Source organism: Pseudophryne corroboree, chromosome 6, assembly GCF_028390025.1.
Source record: "Pseudophryne corroboree isolate aPseCor3 chromosome 6, aPseCor3.hap2, whole genome shotgun sequence".
NCBI classification, from domain to species: domain Eukaryota; kingdom Metazoa; phylum Chordata; class Amphibia; order Anura; family Myobatrachidae; genus Pseudophryne; species Pseudophryne corroboree.
This window is the reverse complement of record NC_086449.1, coordinates 396,038,939-396,060,504: the sequence shown is the minus strand read 5'-3', so window position 1 is coordinate 396,060,504 and position 21,566 is coordinate 396,038,939. Positions and strand designations below refer to the sequence as shown.

General features: G+C 42.0%; 1 long non-coding RNA gene across 3 annotated transcripts in view; it reads left to right on the top strand.

Moving 5' to 3' along the window:
* Nucleotides 1-3,016: 3,016 nt before the first annotated feature.
* LOC134935319 (uncharacterized) overlaps nucleotides 3,017-21,566 on the top strand; it is a 73,779-nt gene continuing 55,229 nt past the window's right edge. For all 3 annotated transcript variants that reach the window (XR_010180053.1, XR_010180054.1, XR_010180052.1), the window contains exon 1: nucleotides 3,017-3,116. This is a non-coding gene — a long non-coding RNA (uncharacterized LOC134935319). The remainder of the gene's footprint in view (nucleotides 3,117-21,566) is intronic.

Sequence of the window (21,566 nt, the reverse complement as noted above, 5' to 3'; positions counted from 1 at the left end):
TATGTCTTGATAAATATTGTGCTACACATATTCTCAGTATGAGAATAAAAGACTTTCCTGTTTCCTTCTCTTCACTCTTTGTCACTGTGTTTGGTATAGGCAGTTTGTAGGATTTAAACTCTTCTTCCACACTCAAGGGTAGATGTATGAGTACTCAGTATGGCAGATAAGCGTTATCAGCGCATGTTATGTTACCAGCAGCAGCAGCCACCCTCCCCAGCCCAGCACACACTGCTGAACTCTGGGTTGATAAGGGGTCATGTCCAGGATAGCAGAAGGAGTTTCCTCTTTCTCCCGGCATGATGTACACAGTAATACCCCTTTTCCACTAGCTTAAAAAAACAGATTTTTTTGCACGGGGGTGTGCATTGACCCAGGTTTTTGGTAGTGGAAACGGCTCCCTAAAAAAAAAACCTGAATCATAGTTACCTGGGTTGGACCCGGTAATGACTCGGGTTAAGGTGTAGTGTAAACAGTTTACCCGAGTCATCTGACCCAAGACACGTTTGAAGCATGTCTAGAGCCCATACCATCCTGACCGCAGTGTCTCACGGGTGTCCGGGAGGTTTGGGGGGACAGCGCATGCATGCCTACCATGCAGACAGCTGCGCTGGCCGGGAAAGGTGTTTTTGCCAGAGGCTGTGGGCAGCCCAGCAGCTCCCAGAGTGCTGGGCTTGCCCCCAGCATGATGGTGGGCACCTTCAAATTAGGGGTCATGGCTTAATGGGACTGAGGACATGCCCTGAGGGTCCCGATCTGATGGTTTTACCGGCGCTTGGAGATGACGTCATCTCCAAGTGCCGGACAGAAGACACTGAAACCGGGTGCAGTGTAAATGGCGTCAACTCAGGCTATTCCCGGTACGCGTCCCAGTGGAAAAGGGGTCATGTCCCAGGTCTGACCTGGGCTGTCTTGAAACCATGTTCCAAATCCAGGGTCAGATAGTGGAAATACCCCTTTTCCACTATCTGACCCTGGATATACAGCGACCAACAGTACTGAGCAGACAAGAAGTGTTAAGTGGGCATCAAACTAACAGCCCCATCTGATCTACCCCTGCTCCTCTGTGTACAGAGGATCCCGGGTTAGCGCATTGGAGCACACCCCCAACAAAAAGAAGCAATGTTTTTAATGAAGTAAAGAAAAGTAATTAAAATGTATAAAAGTATCAAAAAAAGCTGTTGATATATGCCAAAGGTTTGTCGTTTGCACACAATGCAGAACAATCTGTGTTTATAGATACTGGGGACATTGCTTCTCAAAATAAACTTAGACAATAGATGATCAATTTTCCAAAAGTGCTTCTGAAGTTATATCAAGCACTGGTGATGGGGAGAAAGCAATCACGAAAGTAGACGCAACGTCTAGTCAGCACATGATAAATGTCAAACTAAGGTAATAATCTATTTTAATGAGGCTGCTGCAGAAGTCATTTGAAGAGAAGAGTGACTTGAATCTGCAGCTTATGGACAAAAATGGTTGATATACGTTTTCATGATGTGATATAAATGGTGACAAAAGTGCTGAGAGGTTAGAGCCAAATACGTCTAAACAAAGCTGTGACAAGTGTTCAGCAGTCCATTACGCACAGGCAGTTGTCCAGAGATCATCCGGATACATTCTTCCCTAATACAATCCTCTGCGACTAGCTGCTCTCAGCGTGACAGTGTGGAATCCTATGGCACAGGAACAAAGTCTCTAACTAAACAGAAGACAAAATGAAAGCTGCAGCTTTCCTTATCTATGGGCAGAAAATATGTTGATAACTGTAAGCAATGTGTGATGGAGGCCAGTGCACATAATGAATTGCTTAACCATGCATTGGTTTATTAACCAGATAGAACAGCAGGATGTGAGATAATATAGGTTTAATGCAACACTATGCAGGAACATGCAGTATGAACAGATCCAGCCAGGAGTGGGTTAATGCAGGCAGCATGTGATGTCTTGAGCACACACCTGCAGATACTGTACAATATACTGGGGGGTAAGCAGTGGTGACACAGTGGCTTATTAGTGTACCCAGCCAGTATTGTCTGGCACAATCTCCTCTTGGGAAACACACAGAGGCACATCCTTACCAGGTGGATGGTAGCGAAAGACTACGGTAATAGCGAGCATGTGCAGTAGACGCATTGGAACAAAGATCGCAAATGTGCTTTTGCGATCCTCCGTAAAAGACTGCAGCAGCTAGGATAAGACAGTACAGAGTGTTATTCTAATTATTATCAAGAGGTTAGAACTCTGGCCTGGTAATGCCCTTTACTGGGATAGGTAAATGGGCATCATTAGAGAAAAAACTCCTAAGCCAACCATTTTTGCATTGATAGAGTACTTGCATGCTTAGATGAAGTATTTGTCCTTGCAACCATGGGAGAAGGACAAACTAAGGCCCTGTTGGGATAGTAAAGGAAAAAGACAGAATAACTATAAATTGTAAGTTTGCGAACTGGGCACTCGTACCATTTTGGGGGAGATGTATCAAACTTTGGAGAGAGAGAAAGTCTCAACCAATCATCTTGTAACTGCAATTTTATAGACTGTGTTACAAAAATGACAGTTAGAAACTGATTAGTTTGTACTTTGGACCTAATTCAGACCTGATCGCAGCAGCAACATTTTTCTCTAATGGACAAAACCATGGGGGTAATTCAGAGTTGATCGCAGCAGCAAATTTGTTAGTAGTTGGGCAAAACCATGTGCACTGCAGGGGGGGGGGGGGGGGGGGGCAGATATAACATTTACAGAGAGAGTTAGATTTGGGTGGGTTATTTTGTTTCTGTGCAGGGTAAATATTGACTGCTTTATTTTTACACTGCAATTTATATTTCAGTTTGAAGTTTGAACACACCCCACCCAAATCTAACTCTCTCTGCATATGTTATATCTGCCCCCCCCCCCCCCCCTCAATGCACATGGTTTTGCCCAACTGCTAACAAATTTGCTGCTGTGATCAACTCTGAATTAGGCCTCATGTGCACTGTAGGTGGGGCAGATATGGTGGGGTGGGGGTGGAGTGAGACCACACACCCTTTCTGTGAGGCCACAACCACTTTCTGGCACACGCATTTTCAGCATGTGAAGGATCTCAAATTGAAGCTGTAACATGTTGATAGGTATTATATAGATACAGTGTTAGTTACGCATTGCCTATATGGATAGTTCATATGATTTATTATTCATATCATAGATTTACACAAAAAGAGTCAGACTATAGTATCGCATGTGCATACTGTATATACTGTGTACACAAGTAATGCAACAGATAACTTATTCCTAGAGAGCACAGGCTCATTTGTGCATTATTTCCAGAACCTTCAGCAATTCCTAAAACAGCAAATGTCCATTTAAGCTTAAAAGACAATGAGAACCGGCCTCGCCTAGGCCTGAGCCAGACACCTGTTTTGTTGTAAGCTTCGTTTTCTCATTCCTGCAACTCTTTACCAAGAGACAAAATCCACCCTGTCTCCACTTAATTAAAGCAAATAACCAATGCTCACATTAGCAGCTTACAAATGATGACTCCAAGGTTAGTGTAAGGAGCTAATTGATTTTCAAATGATAATGATGTTTACATTAGACATCTAAACTCTTTATATTTGCCATTTGATCCATACTAATACCATCATAGTCCCAAAAGACAATTCCATTGTTACTGGAGTCTTCTTGCTTTGTGGACACATAAACATGTTAAATAGGCAAATTAAATGTACTTTTCATTTAAATGTTTGTTATCAACAAAAATCAAAAGGATCATTATCCTAATAGTGTGCAGCCACTGGGTGCACAGAAACTACCTGTAAAGGACTATGTGGGGGTCATGTCTATAATATCAGATAAGTCATAAATTACATACAAGGATATACATAGAAATACATAAACTTCAATTCCTTGAATTATTTCTACAAACTTGTATTTACTTGAAGCATCAGTGTTCCCATGACAGTTCTCTGTAAATGATTCATTTCACATCTATGCAGAACATAGTGGAGGAATGGGCAGGATGCAGCATGAATCATTGCTTGGTACAGTATACTTCAGTATGGGCGAGTAATCATTTTGTCTAAATGACTTTTATCATTGCACCTGTTCTTTATGTTCTCTGTACATTATTTTCAAATGTGTATATTGCACTTGTCTACCGAGAGTGATCTGCAAGAACTTGTGGTCCATTTATTTTAAATGTGTGTGAGAATCACTTTGCAAAGGTCAAACGGAAAATAACATGGAATTTAGGACTGAATTGTCTTCCACTTTGTTATTGAATATCATGTAGAAAAAAGAAATTGATCAAATTTACATTATTGATGACAACTTTTCTGCCCTTAAACTGTCTTTTAAACAATTGTGTTGTTACAACCAGTAATAAAAGATGTGTGGATCAATTCGCTGACAGTAAAACTATTCACCCATTATAATGAATTGTTACTTTAACCAAACAGTGGCAGATTCTCTGACCTTTACTTACTGCCAACAATCAATCAATCAATCAATCGGGTCCCTGTCTCCTCTGAATGAGAAATTTTAATATATTGTAAAATTGTTTGACGGAGGTGCACATTTTTTAAACCCAGTATTATATTGTTAAATATCATTATTCTAAAATAGTTATCTGACAATGGGCCTAATTCAAGGTTAATTGCAAAACAACATTTTCTCTATTGGGCAAACAAAACCATATGCACTGCAAGTGGGGCAGATATAACATGTGCAGAGAGAGTTAGATGTGGGTGGGTTATATTGTTTCTGTGCAGGGTAAATACTGGCTGCTTTATTTTTACACTGCAATTAAGATTTCAGTTTGAACACACCACACCCAAATCTAACTCTCTCTGCACATGTTATATCTGCCCCTACCTGCAGTGCACATGGTTTTGACCATTAAAGGAAAATGTTGTTTTGCAATCAACCTTGAATTAGGCCCAATATTCCATATGGCTTTAGACATCTGTTTTTATACTATTGGACATAAATAATAAGAATTTACTCACCGGTAATTCTATTTCTCGTAGTCCGTAGTGGATGCTGGGTACTCCGTAAGGACCATGGGGTATAGACGGGCTCCGCAGGAGACTGGGCACTCTTAAAAGAAAGATTAGGTACTATATCTGGTGTGCACTGGCTCCTCCCTCTATGCCCCTCCTCCAGACCTCAGTTAGGGAAACTGTGCCCGGAAGAGCTGACATTACTAGGAAAGGATTTGGAATCCAGGGTAAGACTCATACTAGCCACACCAATCACACCGTACAACTCGTGATAACTATACCCAGTTAACAGTATGAACAATAACTGAGCCTCTCTCAACAGATGGCTCATACAATAACCCTTTAGTTAAGCAATAACTATATACATGTATTGCAGAGAGTCCGCACTTGGGACGGGCTCCCAGCATCCACTACGGACTACGAGAAATAGAATTACCGGTGAGTAAATTCTTATTTTCTCTGACGTCCTAGTGGATGCTGGGTACTTTGTAAGGACCATGGGGATTATACCAAAGCTCCCAAACGGGCGGGAGAGTGCGGATGACTCTGCAGCACCGAATGAGCAAACTCAAGGTCCTCCTCAGCCAGGGTATCAAACTTGTAGAATTTTGCAAAAGTGTTTGAACCCGACCAAGTAGCAGCTCTGCAAAGTTGTAAAGCCGAGACCCCTCGGGCAGCCGCCCAAGAAGAGCCCACCTTCCTCGTGGAATGGGCTTTTACTGATTTAGGATGCGGCAGTCCAGCCGCAGAATGTGCAAGCTGAATGGTGCTACAGATCCAGCGAGCAATAGTCTGCTTTGAAGCAGGAGCACCCAGCTTGTTGGGTGCATGCAGGATAAATAGCGAGTCAGTTTTTCTGACTCTAGCCGTCCTGGAAACATAAAGTTTCAGGGCCCGGACTACGTCCAGCAACTTGGAATCCTCCAAGTCCCTAGTAGCCGCAGGCACCACAATAGGTTGGTTCAAATGAAACGATGATACCACCTTAGGGAGAAATTGGGGACGAGTCCTCCATTCTGCCCTTTCCATATGGAAGATCAGATATGGGCTTTTACATGACAAAGCCGCCAATTCTGACACACGCCTAGTCCAAGCTAAGGCCAAAAGCATGACCACTTTCCACGTGAGATATTTTAGCTCCACGGTCTTAAGTGACTCAAACCAGTGGGATTTTAGGAATCCAACACACGTTAAGATCCCAAGGTGCCACTGGAGGCACAAAAGGGGCTGAATATGCAGCACCCCTGTAACAACGTCCGAACTTCAGGCAGTGAAGCCAGTTCTTTTTGAGAGAAAAAGGGATAGGGCCGAAATCTTGGCCTTTATGGATCCTAATTTTAGGCCCATAGTCACTCCTGACTGTAGGAAGTGCAGGAATCGACCCCCCTGGAATTCCTCTGTAGGGCCTTTCCGGCCACACACCAAGCAACCTATTTTCGCCATATACAGTGAAAAAGTCTTGCTGTCACGTCTTTCCTAGCCTTTATCAGCGTAGGAATAACTGCATCCGGAATGCCCTTTTCCGCTAGGATCCGGCGTTCAACCGCCATGCCGTCCAACGCAGCCGCGGTAAGTCTTGGATCAGACAGGGTCCCTGTTGCAACATGTCCTGACTGAGAGGCAGAGGCCATGGGTCCTCTGAGAGCATTTCTTGCAGTTCCGGGTACCGAGTCCTTCTTGGCCAATCCGGAGCAAAGAATATTGTTCACACTCCTCCGTTTATTACAATTCTCAGCCCTTGGGTCTGAGAGGAAGAGGAGGGAATATATAGACCGACTGGAACACCCACGGTGTTACTAGTGCGACCATAGCTATCGCCTGAGAGTCCCTTGACCCAGCGTAAAACCTTTTTTATCTTTTTATTGAGGTGGGACGCCATGTAGTCCACCTGAGGCAGTTTCCATCAATTTGCAAAACTGCGTGAAGACTTCCTGATGAAATCACCAGTTTCCCGGGTGGAGGTCGTGTTCACTCCCGGAATGAACACTGCTGACAGTGCGCTTACTTGATTCTCCGTCCAGTGAAGAATTCTGGTGGCTTCTACCCTCGCCACCCTGCTCCTTGTGCCGCCCTGGCGGTTTACATGAGCCCCTGCGGTCTGACTGGATCAGAACCGGTTGGTTGCGAAGCAGGAACTCCGCTTGACTTAGGGCGTTGTATATGGCCCTTAGTTCCAGGATATTGATGTGAAGGCAAGTCTGTTGGCTTCACATCTATCCTTGGAATTTTCTTCCCTGTGTAACTGCCCCCCACCCTCAGAGGCTTGCATCCGTGGTCACCAGGACCCAGTCCTGAATGCCGAATCTGCGGCCCTCGAGAAGGTGAGCACTCCGCAGCCACCACAGGAGAGACACCCTGGCCCTGGGGGATAGGGTGATTAACCGATGCATCTGAAGATGTGATCCGGACTACTTGTCCAGTAAGTTCCATTGTCCTTGCATGGAACCATGCGAAGAGGATGGCCTCGTATGATGCCATCATCCTTCCCAGGACTCGAGTGCAGTGATGCACTGACACCTGTTTTGGTTTTCAATAGATTCCTGACCAGTGTCCTGAGCTCTCTCTATCGGGAGATAAACCCTCTTCTGGTCTGTGTCTAGGATCACGCCTAGGCGAGGCAGATGAGCTGTAGGAACCAACTGCGACTTCGGAATATATAGAATCCAGTCGTGTTGCCGTTTCACTTCCAGAGAAGGTGATACGCTGTCCAGCAACTGCTCTCTTGATCTCGCTTTTATGAGGAGATCATCCAAGTATGTGATAATAGTGACACCTTGCTTCCTCAGGAGCACCATCATATCCGCCATTACCTTGGTGAAATTGGTAATGACAATCCCGTACCGCAATTCTGAGGTACGCCTGATGAGGTGGATAAATGGGGACACGAAGGTATGCATCCCTTATGTCCCGATTCATTTCAGGCTTGCAATGACCGCTCTTAGCGATTCCATCTTGAACCTGAACCTTTTCAGGTATATGTTCTTTAATTCAATATGGGTCTAACCGAACCGTCTGGCTTCGGGATTATAACATGGTCGAATAATAACACCCTCTTGTTGAAGGAGGGGACCCTTGACCACCACCTGTTGAAGATACAATTTATGAATTGCAGTTAACACTGGCTCCCTTTCTTGGGGGGAAGCCCGCCGGGTCCTCGGTGAGGGGGCATCTTCTCACAGTCCAGCCTGTATCCCTGTGATACAATTTCTATTGCCCAGGGATCTAACAGGGAGTGAACCCACTTGTGGCTGAACTTACGAAGGCGTGTCCCCACCGGGCCTAGCTCCGCCTGTGGAGCCCCAGCGACATGCGGTGGATTTTTGTAGAGGCCGGGGAGGACTTCTGTTCCTGGGGACTAGCTGTGTTGTACAGCTTCTTTCCTCTGCCCCCGGATCTGACAAGAAAGGACGCACCTCAGACTTTCTTGTTTCTTTATTCGAAAAGCTGCATTTAATAATGTCGTGCTTTCCTAGGCTGTGCAGGAATATAAGGCAAAATATCAGAATTACCAGCTATAGCTGTGGAGACCAGGCCCGAGAACCTTTCTCCACACAATCCTCAGCCTTCCATATGCCTCTTAAGTCGGCATCATCTGTCCAATGTATATTCTACAGGACACGTCAAGCAGAAATCGACATAGCTTTTGTCTCTAGGACCCAGTATACTCATGTCCCTTTGGGCATGCTTTATAATTATATATCTATCACTTAAGACAGCATCTTAAAATATTTATATGCATACTAGGGTCTCAATCTCTGCTGATAAGGTACCTGTCCACGCTGCCACAGCGCTATAAACCCATGCCGACACAATCGCCGGTCTGGGTAGTATACTAGAATGTGCACACTATCTGCAGGATCCCTGAGAATAGCTAGTGCAAACAGGACACCCAAAGGGAAGATTCTCAACACATCCTGGCCCTAGTGGGGAAAGGATACAGCCTGAGAATTCTCTTGTGGGAAGCTGCCGTCTCTTGTCTGGAGATTCCCGCTCTTTTTCCTCATGAGAGGAGGGAAATTTACCTCAGCATTCTTCCCCTTAACATGTGTACTCTCGTGTCAGGGACAGATGAGTCATCAGTGATATGCAAATCATCTTTTATTCCAATAATCATATACTGAATATCTTTTAGCCCTCTTGGCTGTAACTTTGCATTATCGTAGTCGACAGTGGAGTTAAACTCCGTGTCGATACTTTGTTATTTTGGATAGTGAGCATAGAGAGACTCTGAAGGACTCTGTGACATAGTGACAGACCAGGGTAGATTTCCTTTCTGTTCCCTAACCTTTTGTGCAATAATTTTACCTCAGCACTTACACATATCCAAACAGGTGTCGGCGTTGTTGACGGAGACACCCTCCCACACACTTATCCGCTCTATCACCTCCTTAGAGGAGCCTTTTACCTCAGACATGTCGACACACGCGTACCGACACACCACACACACAGGGGATGCTCTATTTGAAGACCGTTCCCTCACCAGGCCCTTTGGAGAGACAGAGAGAGAGTATGCCAGCACACACCACAGCGCTATATAATACAGGGATGTACACTATACTGAGTGATTTTTCCCCTATAGCAGCTTATATACACAGTTTTTCGCCTAAATTTATGTGCCCCCCCCCTCTCTTTTTTTACCCTTTGTGTACCAGGATACTGCAGGGGAGAGCCTGGGGAGCTTCCTTCCAGCTGAGCTGTGAAGAGAAAATGGCGCCGGTGTGCTGAGGAAGAAGGCCCGGCCCCCTCAGCTGCGGGCTTCTGTCCTTTTATGTACTTTAATGGCGGGGGTTAATGCACATATACAGTTTATCAGACTGTATTATGTGCTATTCGCCAAGTAAGGTAATCTAATTGCTGCCCAGGGCGCCCCCCCCAGCGCCCTGCACCCATCAGTGACCGGAGTGTGTGGTGTGCTAAGGGAGCAATGGCGCACAGCTGCAGTGCTGTGCGCTACCTTAATGAAGACCAGAGTCTTCAGCCGCCGATTTTCAACTTCTCTTCGTTCTTCTGGCTCTGCAAGGGGGACGGCGGCGCGGCTCCGGGACCGGACGACCGAGGACTGGGCCTGTGTTCGATCCCTCTGGAGCTAATGGTGTCCAGTAGCCTTAGAAGCCCAAGCTAGCTGCAAGCAGGTAGGTTCGCTTCTTTCCCCTCAGTCCCACGTAGCAGTGAGTCTGTTGCCAGCAGATCTCACTGAAAATAAAAAACCTAACAAATACTTTATTTTCTAGGAAGCTCAGGAGAGCCCCTAGGGTGCATCCAGCTCTGGCCGGGCACAGATACTAACTGAGGTCTGGAGGAGGGGCATAGAGGGAGGAGCCAGTGCACACCAGATATAGTACCTAATCTTTCTTTTAAGAGTGCCCAGTCTCCTGCGGAGCCCGTCTATACCCCATGGTCCTTACGGAGTACCCAGCATCCACTAGGACGTCAGAGAAAAGGCAATAATTATTTTTACAAAAAAGAGCAACTGTGAAATATTTCTGCAAGATAGTAATTGTTTACACTTGGTAGAAACAAATACACTTTAAAAGCCTTATTTCAATTCTTCTTCCCAGTTATTTGTGTTTAGAGAGTATATAGAACACACAGTCTATAACTTATTCTAACCAATAGTAAAATTGATTGGGATATAGCAATTGATTGACTAAATCATTGTTAAATTGGTGTAAAGAAATGTAACAATGATTTTTTTCAGGTACTTCACCATATGTAGTACAGAGGGCCTAATTCAGAGCTGATCGTAGATTTGTGCGAACCGCACCCCGCCAACGGCATTCTAATGCCTCCTCCCGCCCCGACCACCTCTGCCTGTCAATCAGGCAGAGGTGATCGCAGCCCAGAGATGCAGATAGCATCTCACTGGTCTCCCGGGGGTACACAGTGCGGCCGCTGCGTATGCGCACTCCACAAAGTAATTCAGCAATGCAGTCTGAATTACCCCCCGAGTTTCCCAAACTCCACATTACAGTCCAGGTTCTAAGGCTATCCATACCCAGATCTTTAAATAACATTTACTGAGGTACTAATTGAGTCACCTGTGCTCAAGCATGGATATCCTTAAAACCTGGACTGTATTTGCAGAGTTTTGGAACCTCTGATATAGTATATTCACTGACAGGTTTAAAGATATGTTTTATTATTTATTCATTTATTTATAGTGCTCACATATTCTGATGGGCTTTACAGAAAATATTTGGTCTTTCACATTGCCCTAGCAGAGCTTACAATCTATAGTCCCGAGCTTCACACAGATAGGACCATTGTTGGGAACAAGCCAAGACCTGTGCAGTGAGGCGTTAATGCTAACCCCTACACCAACATTGCTGCCCAAATTTTTAAAATGATAATCCACTACTAAATATTTCTCCAGATTGTTTATCAATAGCAGATATTGGAAGTGACTTAGAGGTGGATGCAGGTGCACAGCCGCTACTGCGTCTTTATGATAATGCAGAAGGGCATCCTATTGTGACACCCACTGGCTGTGATTTGATTTTCCTGATGTGCATACAAAGACGCACTATCAGCACACCATGGACCATTGCATATTGTGTAGAATGTCCAACTGACAATGGGCTCAGTGTGAGTGCAACTGTGTCTTAAGATTCAGTCACTGACACCAACAAACCCACGACATTGCCGCAGCTGGTAGCCATTCCACCAGATACCACGCATAGATTTCCATGGAAATTGCATTGATCTCCATGCAATTTGACTCTGCGTCTCAGTGCAGTAACTATCATGCTGCACTGATGCATGTGCTTTAGGAAACCATTGGACCCTATGGCTTCCCTCCATCCACGTCTGAATGATCCCAATTATGTGTAATTAGAACAATTGTTTGGTCACTTCAGAATGTGCTAACATTACCATTTAACCTCGTGGTGTCAGTTTAGGGATTATTTTATTTACTTTATTAAGATTTATATAAACAGGTTCCTACCCAAAGACATTGGCCTGCTTCCAGTCTTGTGGCCACAGATAATGAGGGATGAAGGGCTTGTAATAAATGCTAAATCCCTTTAGCTATGGAAAATGTGCAGGATGTCATGTGCTACAATTTCAGCAACATATATATTTATTAATATAAACTACATATATATTTATTGTGTTGCCCTGAAGATAAATAGAATAAGTGACTGTACAGGTTATACTATGGTAAGGTGCAAGGAGTATCTATTTATAATGTGTCGGGACATCTGAAATGTCATTATATGAAATGTTGACAGTCTGAGGATTAGGGTTAGGCGCCGTCAGGAGGGTTAGGGTTAGACTTTGAGAAAAGGTTAGGGTTATGCAATGCAGGAGAAGTAGTTTGACCATGTCAACATTATGTTAAGTGTCGACCATTTGTACCCAACGCAGAGGCATTACTGGACATAGTCATTCTCCTTGAGAAGCATTGGGAGAACCATTGTAAAAACAAAATCAAGTCGATATGTGAAGTGCTCTTGACTCACACATTTGGTACATAGCTGGCTGAAGAGTACAGCAGCTTTGCCTGATTTGTTAACCATATATAGTGACTAAACCTCTGGTTTGGCTGACTCTTGGCTCTGTCATCCTCCCCACAGGCCTAGGAATTGTGACCTAATACTGCAGGGGTGGGGGCTAATGCTAGGCGTGGGTGAGTTTATGTTTGTGGACTGTGATAAGAAAAAAAAACTTTTTTTCATTGGGGGAGGGGTGTTCTCGGCACTCAGAAATGCCTGTGTGTGCGCCTCTCTGTGTGTACGTCATGTTGTATCCCTAATCTGTAATGTATTAATATTTTAACTGTTCTATATGATGTCATCAGCTGTCATTTATCATGTGATTTAATTATGTATTTACATAATCCCGGGTTACCCAATTTGGAGAAAACCATATCTGTGCTCATAACGCTCTTTTATTATATTGATTTCTGTGTCTTCTTGAAAAAATATAAGTGAACTTAAACATCATAATTTCCAATGTTTCACATTTAAACCACAATTGAAATGATTAATAATCATGGAGAATCCAGCCACCATTTTTGCACAATTTAAGTATACAGTGTTCAGGAGATGCTACTAGTAAATACAAGGTGTGGCAGAAAATAAAAACAGGTTTCCCTTTTATACTAAAGATTGTACATTTGGTTCTATGACAGCCATTACACAACCTTCACAGTGCACCTGTTTAATATTGGGTGACTATTAATCATAACAACCAACCCCAGGGCTATTTTGTGTGAGCATAGTAGTAGAAGGGGACATCAAACAAATAATTGCTTGGAGCATGGGAAACCCAGACTCCTGGCTGATCAGAGCAATGCTTCATGTCTTTAAAAGACGGTGCAAGAAATATAGAGGTTAGACCCGTCTTCATACTTCTATCCCACAGCACTAAAAAAATGCAGGTCCTTTTCCTGAAATAAACAAATGGTAGGGATGTCACCTGTTGAGATTGCATGGACAAAAGTTCCAGAAGATTTTCTGTCCATTACTTATTTGACCACATGCTAGCCAAACTCTGCTGTCTACCGTGCTTTTGGGTTAACTCGCAACATTTGATCACTCCATTCTGTCTTTAGCAGTCAGTGGTCAACTGATTCCATTAGTACTGTGGACCTATTCATTGTGACCAGATACTGAAAAGCACAGGGACTCTTAAGAAATGTAGCGGATTCAGGGTCCACGGAACTTCATGCTCATCATACAGCTGCCATTGCACAGTCCAACTTGTGTTTAATAGCATGATTTTACAACAGCCTACAATCACTGTTGCCAGCTCTTGAAATGCTAAGTGTTGATCTTACTGTATTTAGTAGTGTAGGGCCTACCAAAAATAGTTTGACCATCTTTACTAGTTAAAACAAGTCCTACTACTGAACACCTTAATAGCCACCATTTTCTACCAGTGCAGACTAGACAGAAAAAAACATGAAGCCGGGAGATGACTCAGAAACCCTGCCTGATTCACATCATGATATCCTTAAAAATATATTTGCCAGCCCTTATGTTGCTGATGGATTTTAGTCATGCTGAGGCAGTAATGGCTAACATGCCACTTATTCATGGTCGCTGTGTAAGATGCATGGGACCATAGAACCTCATACCCATTAAACCACAGGCTTAGTACTAGCCAACTTGAACAGGCTCCCTAACTAAATGACACCCCATAAGACATCACTCGGTGCTGTTCAGTGCAAGGAAGTGGTGGCTAGTGAGAAAAGGGTCTTTGAAGAGTTGATAGCTCTAGGGTCCTTTTGCATTCATAAAGGGATTGTTGATTCTCCTCAATACACCACTAAGATCAAACCTTTGAGAAAGATAAAGCTTGATTTGTACCGCCTTTGAATTGACAGTTAAAAGATACTCCATGACTAAAACTTCTCCCATTCTGTCTTCTACATGTTTGTTTCTTTCTTCAGCAAGAATACTACTCTAGGCTTTGGACGACTGAAACCAAAGAGATTATATTAAAGAGAAAAATGTATCTTGCCAACTACATGCCAATATTAACACATAATTATTTTTCATTCTAAAGATAATAGCATCTGTAAATAGATATTTACTGTAGAAGAGAGGGCTCAGTTAAATGTAAACTATACTGATGGGTACCACCATAGGCATGGGTGTCTAACAAACCTTATGGGAGACTTGTGCTTATCCAATAAACAAATAATCCAGTGAGGTTACCAGCAATTGTTCCTTCAGTCTACACAAAGGTTGGTCTTCGTAAAAAGTGTTTTCACCAAATGAAGATATATATTTCAAAATATTTCCCAACCACTACGCTCTTCACAAGATCTACATCTCTCATCCACATTCATTATTTGCTCCCATTTATGATTGCAGGACTTTTTTAGGGCATGCACAATAAGACTCTCCCCTAGTCCCCAAACCTTAAAGTGTTCCCTGAAAACTCACCTCTTCAGGCTAGCTTATCACATTCCAGAACTATTCACTCCACCTTCATAATGTTTCCTATCTAGTTACTTTCCCTCTGTACAGTCCACACATATTCTCACATATTTTCTCTTTTGTTACTTTCCCTTTCTCCTGACCCCAGGCCATCATCACTGTGTGATATTATCATACAGCCCACCAAGAACCTTTGCAATCTGCTGAACAATTATGCAATAGATAACACCTATCCTTGTCTATAAATGTTTATTTCCCAATAGATTGTAAGCTTGGGAGCAGAGCCTTCCTACCTCTATGACTGTTTGTTATTAACAAGTTGTGTTTTATCATTGTTGTTTCCAATTGTAAAGCACAACGGAATATGCTTTGCTATATGAGAAAGTGCTAATAAATAAATTCTAAATATAAATAAGTTATATCAAATAATACAGTTGTCTCAAACATTTACATTGTAATACTGTTATTACAACAACTACTACGGTACTACTACTATTATTATTATTATTATTATTATTATTATTATTATTATTATTATTATTACTACTACTACTACTACTACTACTACTACTACTACTACTACTACTACTACAACATAATAATAATAATAATAATAATAATGTAATGCTGTGTTTTTCTCAAACGATTTTAATCAAGTTATATTTAGCCAATGGACAGTAGTATATTGCATATTTTAATCCTACTGGTCTTGCATTATAGGTATCCAGTGGACTTAACCACATGTGGGCTGGATAATGATGTTGAAAGATAACCACACACACATTGAGAATTGTCGTCTACCCTTAAGTATATGCAACACATTTACAATTGGATCAGTACTGAGAACTGTAACAACTTTAAGTCTGTACATGGCTCTACAATATCTGGCTAGTAGTCTAGCATTGTTGGTGATACACCAGCATGTGTGGTCAGCTTTAAGCCTATAGATAGTCTGCGACTAAAGACTGCTCTGCTCACCTTATGTCTGTTGACACTAGAAACCTGGGTTTCTCTGAAAACAAAAGGATGCCTGAATCTGGCAAATGTGTTCACAAAAAGAAACATTTAGCATACGGTTTTGGAGATAGATCAACATCTGTACAAGCTCTTTATTGCCAATATTGTTGCAGATGTGCTATTGTTGATCTGCTTTCACTAGTCTGCTACATTAAACATTTAATTAGTACCATATAAAATGTCTTTTTATGATTGCAACATGAATGAATGCATGACTATATTGTGGATCCCTAAGACAAATTAAAAGAAGAATACACTTTTATTGCATTTTAACAGTGGTAATAAACCTATTCAGTAAGAAATGAATCCCCTTAACATTCATCTGTCACCAGTTTTGGGCTCACTGTGATAACAGATTCACTTCTATTAAGTCAAAATGTGCACTTACTTGCTTTGTGACTAAACGTTGTTTAAAGAATATTTAAGAAAAAAGATTAGAAAATATAAGATATTCAGTTATTTTCACTTGTGACTTTGGGGGTCATTCCGAGTTGATCACTCGGTAACTACTTTTTGCAGCAGTGCAAACGCATAGTCGCCGCCCACAGAGGAGTGTATTTTAGCTTTGCAAGTGTGCGAACGCCTGTGCAGCCGAGCGGTACAAAAATAGTTTGTGCAGTTTCTGAGTAGGTCTGAACTTACTCAGCCGCTGTGATCACTTCAGCCTGTCCGGTCCCGGAATTGACGTCAGACACCCACCCTGCAAACGCTTGGACACGCCTGCGTTTTTCCAACCACTCCCAGAAAATGGTCAGTTGACACCCGCAAATGCCTTCTTCCTGTCAATCTTGAGATCGGCTGTGCGAATGGATTCTTCGTTAAATCCATCGCCCAGCAACGATACGCTCTTTACCCATACAATGCGCCTGCGCATTGCGGTGCATGCGCAGTAGTGACCTGATCGCTGCGAAAAACGCCAGCGTGTGATCAGGTCGGAATGACCCCATTTATGTCATATGTTTGCACAAAAGAGTATGTAAAATGTACAAACAGAAAGGTCCAGGTCAGAGATCAATGATTGGTGAGGCAGTTGTAAAACTGCAATATCTTACATGAGGTTTGGTGCTGAGACCAAATACAGGAATGAGAGCCCAATAGCTGGAAAAAAGGCTTGTTACATATGTGCAGTACTAGGAGCATAACTATTTATAACAGGTGTTTATGTATTTTGTAGCTTAAATACTATTATCATCCTTAATTTATAAATTGCCGTTAAACTCAGCAGCACTGTTTATTTAGAGGATCATGACTCAAACTAATGACATACAGTCACATCAATCAGAAGTTAAAGATGACCCTGCCCAAATGAGTTTACAATCTCAGTGCTGTTTGGAACACGTCATACATAAGACAGTGTAATAACAATTGTATAGTAGCTGCTGGTAGGGAAGGTGCTAATGTAAAGGAAATAGCATAAAGAAAAAATGTACAGCACAACACATCCTAGATATCGGGGCATAAGTAATAGGGTCCGAGTTTGCCAGAGGTGAGGGATGCCAGACGATCTCAGACATTTTTTAATAAAGTGGCAATCATTTACAAGGCAATACCAACCTGGTTTTGCCTTGTAAATGATTGCCACTTTTAAAAAAAAAACAGTCCGATATTGGCTGGCTTTCAGCACATCCGAAAACTCAGTCCCTATTACATAAGCCCTATTATTTCTATATGATCATTTTTGTTGTCATCTTCATAACCATTTAAGAATAAAATAAGTGAGTAACTGTCATACAGCTTTATGTTGATGTTGGTCCACAAATCACATGAACAAAATGCTTCCTACCAAAATTTAGCATTGTTTGTCCTTCAAAAACCTCGGAAATGTAGCATCTAACAGTGGCTCCATTTTACCTTTTTCAGGGGAAAAAACACACATCATTGGGGCAGATGTATTAAGCCTGGAAACGGCATAAGGAAGTGATAAACCAGTAATAAGTGCAATGTGATTAATGCACCAGCCAATCGGCTCCTAACTGTTCATTTACATATTGGAGCTGATTGGCTGGTGCATTTATCACCTTGCACTTATCACTGGTTTTTCACCTCCTTATGCCTTCTTCAGGTTGATACATCTGCCCCATTGTTTTCTCATCATGCTTTACCTCAATTCCAACAAAGCAAGCTCTAATTAGGGCAAAGCTGTGTACCTGCAATTCCAAGCCCGGTAAGTGTGTTTCGTCTCTTAGATTTTTATCAAAGATGTATCGGGGGCTTTTAACTAACTACAAATTTGTACTCAGTCATACATTCCATGGATTTGTTTGCTCTTCCAGCTAGACTTTACTGTATTGGGAGACCTCCTGTGCTTATCACAGACTGGGAACTGTAATCTATTGTTTCCATGTTCCTGTATGGCAGAGCAGAGGTGAGATCTTCATGTGGGTGATCTTTTGCCCTAAAAATGTGTTTTCCTGCCAAATATTTGCATATTATGCAGATCCTTTACCACCAGTAATTGGATTCATATCATATTTGATCTGCAGTTACAGTAGTGCTCAAAAGTCTTTTGACAAATAGTTTTCTATACATTTCAATATTGTTCCACAATGTCAACATATGCTGCTTATTAGTTTATAAACTTAGTACAAAAAAAACAAAATTTGCTAACAAAACTGGATTCTGCAGACTCTGTGTGTATGAGAATATAGAAAATACAACATATTGCGGCTCATAAGTGTATTGACAGTATAAAACATTTACTTAAATTTACAACCTGCAACAAAATAACAAAACAAAATGGTATATTTAAAGACAACATAGGGGTTTGTTACCAAACTGTTTGCAATTACGGGGTGTGAATCATTTCATCAACTAGAATTAGGTCGACTCCATATGGTCGACATGCAACAGGTAAATGGTTGACATGGAAATAGTCAACACAAAATAGGTCAACACAATTTTTTGTTTCTTTGGGTGTGATTTTCTATGTTAAACCACGTGACCCCAATTAGTGTACCGCATCCCCTCGAATGGCAAGTGAATAGGTTACTATTCCCAATCGTAGTCCATGTGGATGGTAAATGATGAAAAAGTTTTAAAAAATGAACCAAATCCCCAAAAACTTGTGTCAACCATATGTGTCAACCATTGTCATGTCAATCATTTGAACCTGTCAACCATTTCTTCCTGTTGACCCTTTGCATTTTGACCTTTTGACCATGTCAACCTTTAGTACTTAATGCATGTCAACCATATGGACTCAACCTATTGACTTTTCACCCATTTAATCCAGATCCTGCTATTACTATGGTCTGGCATTGTCAAGATATAGATTCAGCAAGATTGAGTAAACATTCCTGAGGAATATTTGTGAAAGCAAAGAAAAAAGTTTCCCGGTTTGAGTACACTTGGGTATATGCCTGTCTAGCTCAGTGTGATTTAGGACGGGACTTTAACTTGGCCACTCCAGTACAGGACATTGAAATTCTGTTTGGGGATTGGTGTCTGGAATTATTGTCTTGTTGGAAGATCCATTTTCAAGGTATGTTCCTTTTCACAAATGGTAACATTTTGTTATCTAACATTTGTTCTTAAACAAACCAATCCCTGATACCCTCAACATGGTGTAAAGGACTGAGGCCTTAGAAACACCCCCAAAATGATGATGTGTCCCCCACCAGATTTCGCAGTGAGTATCTGGTAGCTTTCAACATATCTTTGATTTTTTGGGGGGCAAAGCATATACTTTATTCCATAAGAGGACACCAGATTAAATTTGCTCTTTTTACTCCACCTTGGACCAACCATTGGGAGTCCAGTTGAAGTGCTCCAAAGCAACCCTTGATCTCCTATACTTTTAGATCCAACAGCGACCTAGTAAGCTGTGATTGATGCTTCAGTCAACACTTTACAGCCAAAATGTGTTCATTTACTTTATAGTTTTCCCATAAATCTTGGTCTATATACCACGTAGACTTGTGGAGATCAACTATCATCTTATTTCTAATCATTCTGTTTACTTTGGTTGTCATTTTCCTTGGGTGGCCTTGCCCTGGACCCTCTGGAGAAGATTCTAAACATTGACTATTTGACACGAGAAAAACAAAATTGTGTGCAGTGCATGTTTAACTATATCGCTCTCTTAGACCATTTATGACAGCCTCCCTCATGGTTGCCCAGCATTATTTTCTGCCAGTTTTTACCATACCTATCGTGGAATGCCATAACAGACACTGTGATTAATGTAAACAATGTTTACTAGAAATGTAAATTACAAAAATAGACATTAAAACTCGACTTTTGACAAATCGCCCCAAGGTATTTTTCAAATAAAACAACATTCTTACCAATATCTTGTGAAGTCCCTGTGCTGAGAAGAAATGTTTGTACTTACAATGATGCTTTTACAGTATGTGTCACACCACTGTTGCCATCTTTATGTGTAAAAACATATCTGTAAATATGAAAATCTGTATATATGAAAATCTTCCATATACCACTTATGCAATGACAACAACTGGCTTGAGTGTTGCTATTTAACTTACAATTTGAACCTGCTTTCAACTGGACATAAATATTTTTTTATGATGTTTGATGTTATGTGTGATGTGTAATACTGACTCATTAGAAATTATTTTTCATTTCATTTTTACACATTATTACTTATATAATTATTTATGTGAGTGCTGTGTCCATTTCCACCTTTATTTTTGCATGTCCTAGTTGCAGGATTTATTATATAGTGCTTTGGAGTTTATAAAATTCCAAAACTGCTGACAGGTCACATAAAACTGCTGGCAGATTTGTCTAAAATCAGTTTTTATGAAGCATACATTTTAGGGTGCGCATTTTACCATATAAAAAACATAAATATATTGTTCAGTGATTGTAGTATATCTTGTGGATTTAAAACATGCCAAAATAAATAAAAAAATCAGTATCAGTAAATTGCACATTAGTAAATGCATTTTTGATGTATGAAAGGCACAATTACAGTGGAAGAAGATTTACTGTCAGTACAATATTATGCAATGCCCAAAAGAGGTAAAAAGTATGAGTATTTTTTTGGTTTCTTTTTATGTAGAGATTTGCTGGTTTTGGTTCAAATTCATTGTTGGGCCTTGGTTTTGCCAAACTACCTCACTGGTTTTGGATTTGGATCTGTTTTTTTTTTTTTTTTAATTGTTATAAAACATCTAAAAACAGACTGATTGGCTCCAGTCCGTGCCTCACCTCAGGTGCGGGTCTCCCTGGTGTTCCCCAGGAGCGCCCACCGCCATCTTAAGCCTTCATGCTCCCTTGCTCAGGGGGAGCTCACCTGCACTGCTGACACACATCCAGGACTCCTACTGAGGCTCCAACCTGCCCTGCTGTCTACCAGTCGGCTGTGCCCTGGAGTCTAGCTGTGGCAGCATCTCTGAAGCGGATCCTCTTCTGTGGCTTCTCCTACCTGCTGCACCGCAATCTACCCTCCGGACTCCCAGGTGCCTGTGATGACCTCCGCTCACAAGCTGCTGCTTCTGCTGAGTTGACACTCGGCTACACTGCTGTTGAGACCACCTGACCTCTGGACTCCCGGGTGCCTGCATCAGCCACAACTCCCCAGCTACTGCTTCTGCTGAGCCGGCACCTGGTTTCACGGCTGTGGGGACCGACTGCCCTCCGGACTCCCAGGTACTTGCTGTGGCCACCACTTCTTATCTGCTGCCCCTATCGAGCCTGCAGGGACCGAGAC